This window comes from Musa acuminata, chromosome BXJ1-7, assembly GCF_036884655.1.
Source record: "Musa acuminata AAA Group cultivar baxijiao chromosome BXJ1-7, Cavendish_Baxijiao_AAA, whole genome shotgun sequence".
Lineage (NCBI taxonomy): Eukaryota > Viridiplantae > Streptophyta > Magnoliopsida > Zingiberales > Musaceae > Musa > Musa acuminata.
Window position 1 is genome coordinate 38278266 of NC_088333.1, and position 14664 is coordinate 38292929.

At 30.6% G+C, this 14664-nt stretch overlaps 1 non-coding gene across 1 annotated transcript; it reads right to left on the bottom strand.

Moving 5' to 3' along the window:
* Nucleotides 1-9055: 9055 nt before the first annotated feature.
* On the bottom strand, nucleotides 9056-9128 carry TRNAF-AAA (transfer RNA phenylalanine (anticodon AAA)). Its single transcript has one exon. It is a non-coding gene; the product is annotated as a tRNA-Phe (tRNA).
* Between the last annotated feature and the right edge of the window lie 5536 nt (nucleotides 9129-14664).

Here is a 14664-nt window from a genome sequence, read left to right on the forward strand (position 1 = left end):
ATACCTATAAAAGAGAATAATATCAGATTTTTCTGACTCGATTCTTTTGTTGCATAAGACGGTATAAGTTTTGAAATGATTTTGCAGAGTTAAAATAAGTGGGGAGAGAAAACAATATAAAGATTTTCGCTCTCTTTCTTACTTTCTCAATGGTGGGTATTAGATGAACTGATATAACTAATAAAGATAAAAGAAAAATTAAGGGGGAAAGCCTTTGATGAAAGGGGTATAACTTAATATACTTGCCTTCAACTTATTGATAGAATTGTCCTATAATACGTTTCACATAAATCGCATGTATTTGTGATATCAAAAGCAAAAATGCGGTGAGTGTGGATCGAAAATGTGACCTTCAGATCTTCAGTCTCAAGCTCTCCCAACTGATCTATCCCCGCAAAAATATAAAGCCTATATATATAGTATAACAATATATCTAAAACACTCTTTTGAGATAAGTTATAGAAAGAATAAAGATAAAAAAAAGCTTTTTACTAAATAATGTTAGTGTATACAGTTAGTTGATACATGAGATTAATGATTTGATAATCGAGTATGATGCGACCAGATTAATGAGTGAAGGAGTCAAACAAGAAGAAAGATGTCAATACGAAGATAAAACATCAAAATAAAAATCATGAGCGATCGATGTACTACTAAGGTACTCTTGAAGTACCTATAAGAGAGAACAATATCAAAATTTTCTAACTTGATTCTTTTATTGCATTATGCGGTATAAGTTTTGAAATGATTTTGCAGAGTTCAAATAAGTGAGAAGAGAGAAAACAATGTGAAGATTTTTGCTCCTTTACTTACTCTCTCAATTCCTCCATGGCCCGTGGGTATTAGATGAACTGATATAACTAAGAAAAATTAAGGGGGAAAGCCTTTAATGAAAGGGGCATAAATCAATATACTTACCATCAACCCATTGATAGAATTGTGCTATAATACGTTTCACATAAAACACAAGTATTTGTGACATCAAAAGCAAAAATTCGATGAGCGTGGATCGAATACGAGACCTTAGATCTTCATTCTGACTCTCCCAACTGAGCTATCCCTGCAAGAATGCAAAGTTTATATATATAGTATAACAATATATCTAAGATAATCGAGTATAATGCGACCAGATTCTTTTGGAGTAAAAAAAGAAGAAAGATGTCAATGTGGAGATAAAACATCAAAATGAAAATCACGAGCAATACTACTAAAGTACTCTTGAAGTACCTATAAGAGAGAATAATAACATATTATTTTGACTCGATTCTTTTGTTGCATAATATGGTATAAGTTTTGAAATGATTTTGCATAGTTCAAATAAGTGAGAAGAGAGAAAACAATGTGAAGATTTTCGCACCCTTTCTTACTCTCTGAATTCTTCCATGGCTGGTGGGTATTAGATGAACTGATATTGTAACATCCCCCATTGCTATATAAATTTTTTTAATAATTCTCATATTTATAAACAAGCATCTATAATTTTTTTAAAAAAATGGGGATGGTACAAATATAACTAAGAAAGATAAAAGAAAAAATTAGAGGGAAAGCCTTTAATGAAAGCGGAATAACTTAATATACTTACCTTCACCCCATTGATAGAATAATGTAGTGAACGTAGATAGAACACCTTCAGACACCTTCAGATCTTCAGTTTGACACTAACCCAATTGACCTATCACCACAAAGATAGAAACCCTATATATATAGTATAACAATATATCTAAGACACCCTTTTGAGATAAGTCATACAATGAATAAAGATAAAATAAAAATAAAAAAAGCTTTTTACTGAATAATGTTAAGGTCTAAAGTCAGTCGATACATGAGATTAATGACTTGATAATCGAGTATGATCCAACCAAATTAATGTATGAAGAAATCAAACAAGAAAGATGTCGATGTGGAGATAAAACATCAAAACGAAAATCACGAGCGATCGATGTACTACTAAGGTACTCTTAAAGTACCTATAAGAGAGAATAATATCATATTTTTCTAACTCGATTGTTTCGTTGAATAAGACGGTATATTTTTTGAAATGATTTTCCAAAGATCAAATAAGTGAGAAGAGAGAAAACAATGTGAAGATTTTCAATCCCTTTCTTACTCTCTCAATTATTCCATGGATGGTGGTTATACGATGAACCGATATAACAAATAAAGATAAAAGAAAAATTAAGAGGGAAAGCCTTTGATGAAAAGGGGCAAAACTTAACATACTTCCTTCAACCTATTGATAGAATTGTGCTATAATACATTTCACATAAAAGACATGTATTTGTGAAATCAATAGCAAAAATGCAATGAGTGTGGATCGAACACACAACCTTTAGATCTTCAGTCTAATGTTCTCCCAATTGAACTATCAACGCAAGGGAATGCATTTTATTTAAAATACATAACAATATAACTAATACACTCTTTTGGGATAAGTTATACAACGAATAAAGATAAATAAAATAAAAAAATATTTTTACTGAATAATGTTAGTGTCTAAAGTTAGTCGATACATGAGATTAATGACTTGATGATTGAGTATGATGTGACCAGATTAATGTGTAAATGAGTCAAACAAGAAAAAAGATGTCAATGTGGAGATAAAACATCGAAACGAAAATCACGAGCGATCGACGTACTATTAAGGTACTCTTGAGGTACCTATAAGAGAGAATAGTATCAGATTTTTCTAACTCAATTCTTTTATTACATAATATGGTATTAGTTTTGAAATGATTTTGCATAGATCAAATAAGTGCGAAGAGAGAAAACAATATGAAGATTTTCGATCATTTTCTTACTCTCTCAATTATTACATGGCAGGTGGGTATTAGATGAACCGATATAACTAATAAAGATAAAATAAAAATTAAGAGAGAAAGCCTTTGATGAAAAGGGGCATGACTAAACATACTTCATTCAACCTATTCATAGAATTGTGGTATAATACATTTCACGTAAAAGGCGAACAGTATCAGATTTATCTAACTCGATTCTTTTGTTGCATAAGACGGTTTAAGTTTTGAAATGATTTTACAGAGATCAAATAAGTGACAAGAGAGAAAATAATGTGAAGATTTTTGATCCCTTTCTTACTCTCTCAATTATTCCATGGTGGGTATTAGATGAACCGATATAACTAATAAAGATAAAAGAAAAATTAAGAGGGAAAGCCTTTGATGAAAAGGGGCAAAACATAAAGATAGAATTGTGCTATAATACAATTCATGTAAAAGGCATGTATTCGTGACATAAATAGCAAAAATGCAATAAGCGTAGATCAAACACACGACCGATAGATCTTCAGTCTGATAATTTCCCAACTAAGCTATCCAAGCTAGATTATCCATTTTATTTAAAGTACATAACAATATTACTAATACTCTCTTTTGAGGTATGTAATACAACTAATAAAGGTTAATATAATAAAAAAAGATTTTCCTGAATAATATTTGTGTCGAAAGTTAGTCGATACATGAGATTTATGACCTGATAATCGAGTATTATGAGACCAGATTAATGTGTGAAGGAGTCAAATAAGAAAAAAGATGTCAATGTGGAGATAAAAATTCGAAATGAAAATAACGAGCGATCGTACACGGATGTCAATGTGGAGACAAAACATCGAAATGAAAATCACGAGCGATCGATGTACGAGAGAACAGTATCACATTTTTCAAACTCAGTTCTTTTGTGGCATAAGACGTATAAGGGCATGTATTTGTGACATCGATAGCAAAAATGTGGTGAGCTTGGATCGAACACGCGATCTTCAAATCTTCAATCTGACGCTCTCCCAACTAAGCTATCCCCGCAAGAGAATTATTTTTATTTAAATTTTAGAACAATATAACTAATACACTCTTTTAAGATAAGTTATACAACGAATATAGATAAATAAAATAAAAAAAAGAGATTTACTCAATAATGTTACTGCTAAAGTTAGTCGATACAAGAGATTAATGACTTGATAATCGAGTATCATGCGACTATATTAATGTGTGAAGGAGTCAAACACGAAAGAAGATGTCAATGTGGAGATAAAACTTCGAAACGAAAATTACGAGCGATCGATGTACTACTAAGGTACTATTAAAGTACCTATAAGAGATAACAGTATCAGATTTTTCTAACTCGATTCTTCTGTTGCATAAGACAGTATAAGTTTTGAAATGATTTTGCAGAGATCAAATGAGTGACAAGAGAGAAAACAATGTGAAAATTTTTTATCCCTTTCTTACTCTCTCAATTATTCTATGGCTGGTGTGTATTAGATGAACCGATATAACTAATAAAGATAAAAGAAAAATTAAGAGGGAAAGCCTTTGATGAAAAGGGGCAAAACATTAAGATAGAATTGTGCTATAATACAATTCATGTAAAAGGCATTTATTCGTGACATCAATAGCAAAAATGCAATAAGCATAGATCAAACACACAACCTTTAGATCGTCAGTCTTGTAATTTCCCAACAAAGCTATGCAAGCTTGATTATCCATTTTATTTAAAGTACATAACAATATTACTAATACTCTCTTTTGAGGTAGGTTATACAACTAATAAAGATACATATAATAAATAAAATATTTTCCTGATATTTTTGTCGAAAGTTAGTCGATACATGAGATTAATGACCTGATAATCGAGTATGATGCGACCTGATTAATGTGTGAAAGAGTCAAACAACAAAAAGATGTCAATGTGGAGATAAAACATCGAAATGAAAATTACGAGTGATCGATTTGCTACTAAGGTACTCCTGAATTATATATAAGAGAGAACGGTATCACATTTTTCAAACTCAGTTCTTTTGTTGCATAAGACGGTATCAGTTTTGAAATGATTTTTCCTATAATACATTTCACGTAAAGGGCATGTATTTGTGACATCGATAGCAAAAATGCGGTGAGCTTGGATCGAACATGCGACCTTCCGATCTTCAGTCTGACGCTCTCCCAACTGAGCTATCCCAGCAAAAAAATCATTTTTATTTAAAGTATAGAACAATATAACTAATACACTCTTTTAAGATAAGTTATACAACGAATATAGATAAATAAAAAAAAAAATTACTCAAATAATGTTAGTGTCTAAAGTAAGTCGATACAAGAGATTAATGACTTAATAATCGAGTATCATGCGACTAGATTAATGTGTGAAGGAGTCAAACACGAAAGAAGATGTCAATGTGGAGATAAAACTTCGAAACAAAAATCAAGAGCGATCGATGTACTACTAAGGTACTCTTGAAGTACCTATAAGAGAGAATAGTATCAGATTTTTCTAACTCGATTCTTTTATTGCATAAGATGGTATAAGTTTTGAAATGATTTTGCAGAGATCAAATGAGTGACAAGAGAGAAAACAATGTGAATATTTTATTTGTGTCGAAAGTTAGTCGATAGATGAGATTACTGACCTGATAATCGAGTATGATTCGACCAGATTAATGTGTGAAGGAGTCAAAAAGAAGAGAAGAGTATCACATTTTTCAAACTCATTTCTTTTGTTGGATAAGACGGTATAAGGGCATCTATTTGGACATCGATAGCTAAAATGCGGTGAGCGTGGATCGAACACGCGACCTTTAGAACTTCAGTCTAACGCTCTCCCAACTGTGCTATCCCTACAAAATAAATAATTTTAATTAAAATATAGAACAATATAAATAATGCATTCTTTTAAGATAAGTTATACAACGAATATAGATAAATAAAATAAAAAAAGATTTTTACTCAATAATGTTTGAGTCTAAAGTTAGTCGATACAAGAGATTAATGACTTGATAATCGAGTATCATGCGACTAGATTAATGTGTGAAGGAGTCAAACACGAAAGAAGATGTCAATGTGGAGATAAAACTTCAAAACGAAAATCACAGGCGATCGATGTACTACTAAGGTACTCTTGAAGTACTTATAAGAGAGAACAGTATCAGATTTTTCTAACTCGATTCTTTTTTTCCATAAGACGGTATAAGTTTTGAAATGATTTTGCAGAGATCAAATAAGTGACAAGAGAGAAAACAATGTGAAGATTTTTTATCCCTTTCTTGCTCTCTCAATTATTCCATGGCTGGTGGGTATTAGATGAACCGATATAACTAATAAAGATAAATGAAAAATTTAGAGTTAAAGCCTTTGATGAAAGGGGCAACACATAAAGATAGAATTGTGCTATAATACAATTCATGTAAAAGGCATGTATTCGTGACATCAATAGCAAAAATGCAATAAGCGTAGATCAAACACACGACCTTTAAATTTTCAATCTGATAATTTCCCAACTATGCTATCCAAGCTAGATTATCCATTTTATTTCAAGTACATAACAATATTACTAATACTCTCTTTTGAGGTAGGTTATACAACTAATAAAGATAAATATAATAAAAAAATATTTTCTTGAATAATATTTGTGTCAAAAGTTAGTCGATACATGAGATTAATGACCTGATAATCGAGTATGATGCGACCCTGTGAGCGTGGATCAAACACGCGACCTTCAGATCTTCAGTCTGACGCTCTCCCAACTGAGCTATCCCCGCGAGGGAATCATTTTTAATTAAAGTACAGAACAATATAACTAATACACTCTTTTAAGATAAGTTATACAACAAATATAGATAAATAAAATAAAAAAAAGACATTTACTTAATAATGATAGTGTCTAAAGTTAGTCGATACAAGAGATTAATGACTTGATAATCGAGTATCATACGACTAGATTAATGTGTGAAGGAGTCAAACACGAAAGAAGATGTCAATGAGGAGATAAAACTTCAAAACGAAAATCACGAGCAATCGATGTACTTCTAAGGTACTCTTGAAGTACCTATAAGAGAGAACAGTATTAGATTTTTTTAACTCGATTCTTTTTTTGCATAAGACGGTATAAGTTTTGAAATGATTTTGCAGAGGTCAAATAAGTGACAAGAGAGAAAACAATGTGAAGATTTTTGATCCCTTTCTTACTCTCTCAATTATTCCATGGTTGGTGGGTATTAGATTAACCGATATAACTAATAAAGATAAAAGAAAAATTAAGAGGGAAAACCTTTGATGAAATGGGGCAACACATAAAGATAGAATTTTGCTATAATACAATTCATGTAAAAGGCATGTATTCGTGACATCAATAGCAAAAATGCAAAAAGAGTAGATTAAACACACGACCTTTAGATTTTCAGTATGATAATTTCCCAACTAAGCTATCCAAGCTATATTATCCATTTTATTTAAAGTACATAACAATATAACTAATACTCTCTTTTGAGATAGGTTATACAACTAATGAATATAAATATAATAAAAAAAAAAGATTTTCTTGAATAACATTTTTTAAACTAAAATGCGGTGAGCATGGATCGAACACTCGACTTTCAGATCTTTAGTCTGACACTCTTCCAACTGAGCTATCCCCACAAGGAAATCAATTTTATTTAAAGTACAGAACAGTATAACTAATACAATCTTTTAAGGTAAGTTATACAACAAATATAGATAAATAAAATAAAAAAAAGTTTTTTACACAATAATGATAGTGTCTAAAGTTAGTCGATACAAGAGATTAATGACTTAATAAACGAGTATCATACGACTAGATTAATGTGTGAAGGAGTCAGACACGAAAGAAGATGTCAATGTGGAGATAAAACTTCAAAACGAAAATCACGAGCGATCGATGTACTTCTAAGGTACTCTTGAAGTACCTATACGAGAGAACAGTATCAGATTTTTCTAACTCGATTCTTTTGTTTGTATAAGACGGTATAAGTTTTGAAATGATTTTGCAGAGATCAAATAAGTGACAAGAGAGAAAACAATGTGATGATTTTTGATCCCTTTCTTACTCTCTCAATTATTCCATGGCTGGTGGGTATTAGATGAACCGATATAACTAATAAAGATAAATGAAAAATACAGAGGTAAAGCCTTTGATGAAAAGGGGCAACACATAAAGATAGAATTGTGCTATAATACAATTCATGTAAAAGGCATGTATTCGTGACATCAATTGCAAAAATGCAATAAGCGTAGATCAAACACACGACATTTAGATATTCAGTCTGATAATTTCCCAACTATGCTATCCAAGCTAGATTATCCATTTTATTTCAAGTACATAACAATATTACTAATACTCTCTTTTGAGGTAGGTTATACAACAAAAAGATTTTCTTGAATAATATTTGTGTCAAAAGTTAGTCGATACATGAGATTAATGACCTGATAATCGAGTATGATGCGACCAGATTAATGTGAAGATCGATGTATGAGAAAACAGTATCATAGGGAATCATTTTTAATTAAAGTACAGAACAATATAACTAATACACTCTTTTAAGATAAGTTATACAACAAATATAGATAAATAAAATAAAAAAAATATTTTTACTCAATAATGATAGTGTCGAAAGTCAGTCAATACAAGAGATTAATGACTTGATAATCGAGTATCATACGACTAGATTAATGTATGAAGGAGTCAGACACGAAAGAAGATGTCAATGTGGAGATAAAACTTCAAAACGAAAATCACGAGCGATCGATGTACCTCTAAGGTACTCTTGAAGTACTTATAAGAGAGAACAGTATCAGATTTTTCTAACTCGATTCTTTTTTTGCATAAGACGGTATAAGTTTTGAAATGATTTTGCAGAGATCAAATAAGTGACAAGAGAGAAAACAATGTGAAGATGTTTGATCCATTTCTTACTCTCTTAATTATTTCATGACTGGTGGGTATTAAATGAACCGATATAACTAATAAAGATAAAAGAAAAATTAAGACGTAAAGCCTTTGATGAAAAGGGGCAACACATAAAGATAGAATTGTGCTATAATACAATTCATGTAAAAGGCATTTATTCGTGACATCAATAGCAAAAATGCAATAAGCGTAGATCAAACACACGACCTTTAGATTTTCAATCTAATATTTGTGTCAAAAGTTAGTCGATACATGAGATTAATGACCTGATAATCGAGTATGATGCGACCAGATTAATGTGAAGATCAATGTATGAGAGAACAGTATCATATTTTTCAAACTAAAATGCGGTAAGCGTGGATTGAACACGCGACCTTCAGATCTTTAGTCTAACGCTTTCCCAACTGAACTATACCCGCAAGTAAATTATTTTTATTTAAAATACAGAACAATATAACTAATACACTCTTTTAAGATAAGTTATACAACAAATATAGATAAATAAAATAAAAAAATATTTTTACTCAATAATTTTAGAGTCTAAATTTAGTCGATACAAGAGATTAATGACTTAATAATCGAGTATCATGCAACTAGATTAATGTGTGAAGGAGTCAGACACGAAAGAAGATGTCAATGTGGAGATAAAACTTCAAAACGAAAATCACGAGCGATCGATGTAATTCTAAGGTACTCTTGAAGTACCTATACGAGAGAACAGTATCAGATTTTTCTAACTCGATTCTTTTTTTGTATAAGACGGTGTAAGTTTTGAAATGATTTTGCAAAGATCAAATAAGTGACAAGAGAGAAAACAATGTGAAGATTTTTTATCCCTTTCTTACGCTCTCTATTATTCCATGGCTAGTGGGTATTAGATGAACCGATATAACTAATAAAGATAAATGAAAAATACAAAGGTAAAGCCTTTGATGAAAAGGGGCAACACATAAAGATAGAATTGTGCTATAATACAATTCATGTAAAAGGCATGTATTCGTGACATCAATAGCAAAAATGCAATAACCGTAGATCAAACACACGACATTTAGATATTCAGTCTGATAATTTCCCAACTATGCTATCCAAGCTAGATTATCCATTTTATTTCAAGTACATAACAATATTACTAATACTCTCTTTTGAGGTAGGTTATACAACAAAAAGATTTTCTTGAATAATATTTGTGTCAAGAGTTAGTCGATATATGAGATTAATGACCTGATAATCGAGTATGATGCGACCAGATTAATGTGAAGATCGATGTATGAGATAACAGTATCATAGGGAATCATTTTTAATTAAAGTACAGAACAATATAACTAATACACTCTTTTAAGATAAGTTATACAACAAATATAGATAAATAAAATAAAAAAATATTTTTACTCAATAATGATAGTGTCTAAAGTCAGTCAATACAAGAGATTAATGACTTGATAATCGAGTATCATGCGACTAGATTAATGTATGTAGGAGTCAGACACGAAAGAAGATGTCAATGTGGAGATAAAACTTCAAAACGAAAATCACGAGCGATCGATGTACCTCTAAGGTACTCTTGAAGTACTTATAAGAGAGAACAGTATCAGATTTTTCTAACTCGATTCTTTTTTTGCATAAGACGGTATAAGTTTTGAAATGATTTTGCAGAGATCAAATAAGTGACAAGAGAGAAAACAATGTGAAGATGTTTGATCCATTTCTTACTCTCTTAATTATTCTATGACTAGTGGGTATTAAATGAACCGATATAACTAATAAAGATAAAAGAAAAATTAAGACGGAAAGCCTTTGATGAAAAGGGGCAACACATAAAGATAGAATTGTGCTATAATACAATTCATGTAAAAGGCATGTATTCGTGACATCAATAGCAAAAATGCAATAAGCGTAGATCAAACACACGACCTTTAGATTTTCAATCTGATAATATCCCAACTATGCTATCCAAGCTAGATTATCCATTTTATTTCAAGTATATAACAATATTACTAATACTCTCTTTTGGGGTAGGTTATACAACTAATAAAGATATAAAATGATGCGGTGAGTAACTTGATTCTTTTTTTGACAAATACAGAGGTAAAGCCTTTGATGACATATAAAGATAGAATTGTGCTATAATACAATTCATGTAAAAGGCATGTATTCGTGACATCAATAGCAAAAATGTAATAAGCGTAGATCAAACACACGACATTTAGATATTCAGTCTGATAATTTCCCAACTTTGCTATCCAAGCTAGATTATCCATTTTATTTCAAGTACATAACAATATTACTAATACTCTCTTTTGAGGTATGTTATACAACAAAAAGATTTTCTTGAATAATATTTGTGTCAAAAGTTAGTCGATACATGAGATTAATGACCTGATAATCGAGTATGATGCGACCAGATTAATGTGAAGATCGATGTATGAGATAACAGTATCATAGGGAATCATTTTTAATTAAAGTACATAACAATATAACTAATACACTCTTTTAAGATAAGTTATACAACAAATATAGATAAATAAAACAAAATAATATTTTTACTCAATAATGATAGTGTCTAAAGTCAGTCAATACAAGAGATTAATGACTTGATAATCGAGTATCATACGACTAGATTAATGTATGAAGGAGTCAGACACGAAAGAAGATGTCAATGTGGAGATAAAACTTTAACACGAAAATAACGAGCGATCGATGTACCTCTAAGGTACTCTTGAAGTACTTATAAGAGAGAACAGTATCAGATTTTTCTAACTCGATTCTTTTTTTGCATAAGACGGTATAAGTTTTGAAATGATTTTGCAGAGATCAAATAAGTGACAAGAGAGAAAACAATGTGAAGATTTTTGATCACTTTCTTACTCTCTTAATTATTCCATGACAGGTGGGTATTAAATGAACCGATATAACTAATAAAGATAAAAGAAAAATTAAGACGGAAAGCCTTTGATGAAAAGGGGCAACATATAAAGATAGAATTGTGCTATAATACAATTCATGTAAAAGGCATGTATTCGTGACATCGATAGCAAAAATGCAATAAGCATAGATCAAACACACGACCTTTAGATTTTCAATCTGATAATATCCCAACTATGCTATCCAAGCTAGATTATCTATTTTATTTCAAGTATATAACAATATTACTAATACTCTCTTTTGAGGTAGGTTATACAACTAATAAAGATAAATATAATAAAAAAAAGATTTTCTTGAATAATATTTGTGTCAAAAGTTAGTCGATACATGAGATTAATGACCTGATAATCGAGTATGATGCGACTAGATTAATGTGAAGATCAATGTATGAGAGAACAGTATCATATTTTTCAAACTAAAATGCAGTGAGCGTAGATCGAACACACGACCTTCAGATCTTCAGTCTAACGATTTCCCAACTGGGCTATCCCCGCAAGTAAATTATTTTTATTTAAAATACAGAACAATATAACTAATACACTCTTTTAAGATAAGTTATACAACAAATATAGATAAATAAAATAAGAAAATATTTTTACTCAATAATGTTAGAGTCTAAAGTTAGTCGATACAATAGATTAATGACTTAATAATCGATTATCATGCGACTAGATTAATGTGTGAAGGAGTCAGACACGAAAGAAGATGTAAATGTGGTGATAAAACTTCAAAACGAAAATCACGAGTGATCGATGTACTTCTAAGGTACTCTTGAAGTACCTATAAGAGAGAACAGTATCAGATTTTTCTAACTCGATTCTTTTTTTGCATAAGACGGTATAAGTTTTGAAATGATTTTGAAGAGATCAAATAAGTGACAAGAGAGAAAACAATGTGAAGATTTTTTATCCCTTTCTTACTCTCTCAATTATTCCATGGCTGGTGGGTATTAGATGAACCGATATAACTAATAAAGATAAATGAAAAATTTAGAGGTAAAGCATTTGATGAAAAGGGGCAACACATAAAGATAGAATTGTGCTATAATACAATTCATGTAAAAGGCATGTATTCGTGACATCAATACCAAAAATGCAATAAGCGTAGATCAAACACACGACTTTTAGATTTTCAATTTGATAATATCCCAACGATGCTATCCAAGTTAGATTATCCATTTTATTTCAAGTATATAACAATATTACTAATACTCTCTTTTGAGGTAGGTTATACAACTAAAAAATATAAATATAATAAAAAAAGATTTTCTTGAATAATATTTGTGTCAAAAGTTAGTCAATACATGAGATTAAATGTGAAGATCAATGTATGAGAGAACAGTATCATATTTTTCGAGGATCGAACACGCGACCTTCAGATCTTCACTCTGACGCTCTCCCAACTTCCCCGCAGGGCAATCATTTCTAATTAAATTTTAGAACAATAAAACTAATACACTCTTTCAAGACAAGTTATACAACAAATATAGATAAATAAAATAAAAAAAATATTTTTACTAAATAATGATAGTGTCTAAAGTTAGTCGATACAAGAGATTAATAACTTGATAATCGAGTATCATGCGACTAGATTAATGTATGTAGGAGTCAGACACGAAAGAAGATGTCAATGTGGAGATAAAACTTCAAAACGAAAATCACGAGCGATCGATGTACCTCTAAGGTACTCTTGAAGTACCTATAATAGAGAACAGTATCAGATTTTACTAACTCGATTCTTTTTTTGCATAAGACGGTATAAGTTTTGAAATGATTTTGCAGAGATCAAATAAGTGACAAGAGAGAAAACAATGTGAAGATTTTTTATCCCTTTCTTACTCTCTCAATTATTCCATGGCTGGTGGGTATTAGATGAACCGATATAACTAATAAAGATAAATGAAAAATTCAGAGGTAAAGCATTTGATTAAAAGGGGCAACACATAAAGATAGAATTGTGCTATAATACAATTCATGTAAAAGGCATGTATTCGTGACATCAACAGCAAAAATGCAATAAGCGTAGATCAAACACACGACCTTTAGATTTTCAATCTGATAATATCCCAACTATGCTATCCAAGTTAGATTATCCATTTTATTTCAAGTATATAACAATATTACTAATACTCTCTTTTGAGGTAGGTTATACAACTAAAAAATATAAATATAAAAAAAAAGATTTTCTAGAATTATATTTGTGTCAAAAGTTAGTCGATACATGAGATTAAATGTGAAGATCAATGTATGAGAGAACTAAAATTCGGTGAGCGTGGATCGAACACGCGACCTTTAGATTTTCAGTCTGACGCTCTCCCAACTGAGCTATCCCCGCAAAAAAATCATTTTTAATTAAAGTACAAAACAATATAACTAATACACTCTTTTAAGATAAGTTATACAACAAATATAGATAAATAAAATAAAAAAATATGTTTACTCAATAATGATAGTGTCTAAAGTCAGTCGATACAAGAGATTAATAACTTGATAATCGAGTATCATGCGACTAGATTAATGTATGTAGGAGTCAGACACTAAAGAAGATGTAAATGTGGAGATAAAACTTCAAAACGAAAATCACGAGCGATCGATGTACCTCTATGGTACTATTGAAGAACCTGTAAGAGAGAACAGTATCAGATTTTTCTAACTCGATTCTTTTTTTGCATAAGACGATATAAGTTTTGAAATGATTTTGCAGAGATCAAATAAGTGACAAGAGAGAAAACAATGTGAAGATTTTTTATCCCTTTCTTACTCTCTCAATTATTCCATGGCTGGTGGGTATTAGATGAATCGATATGACTAATAAAGATAAAGGAAAAATTCAGAGGTAAAGCCTTTGATGAAAAGGGGCAACACATAAAGATAGAATTGTGCTATAATACAATTCATGTAAAAGGCAAGTATTCGTGACATCAATAGAAAAATGCAATAAGCGTAGATCAAACACACGACCTCTCTTTTGAGGTAGGTTATACAACTAAAAAATATAAATATAATAAAAAAAGATTTTCTTGAATAATATTTG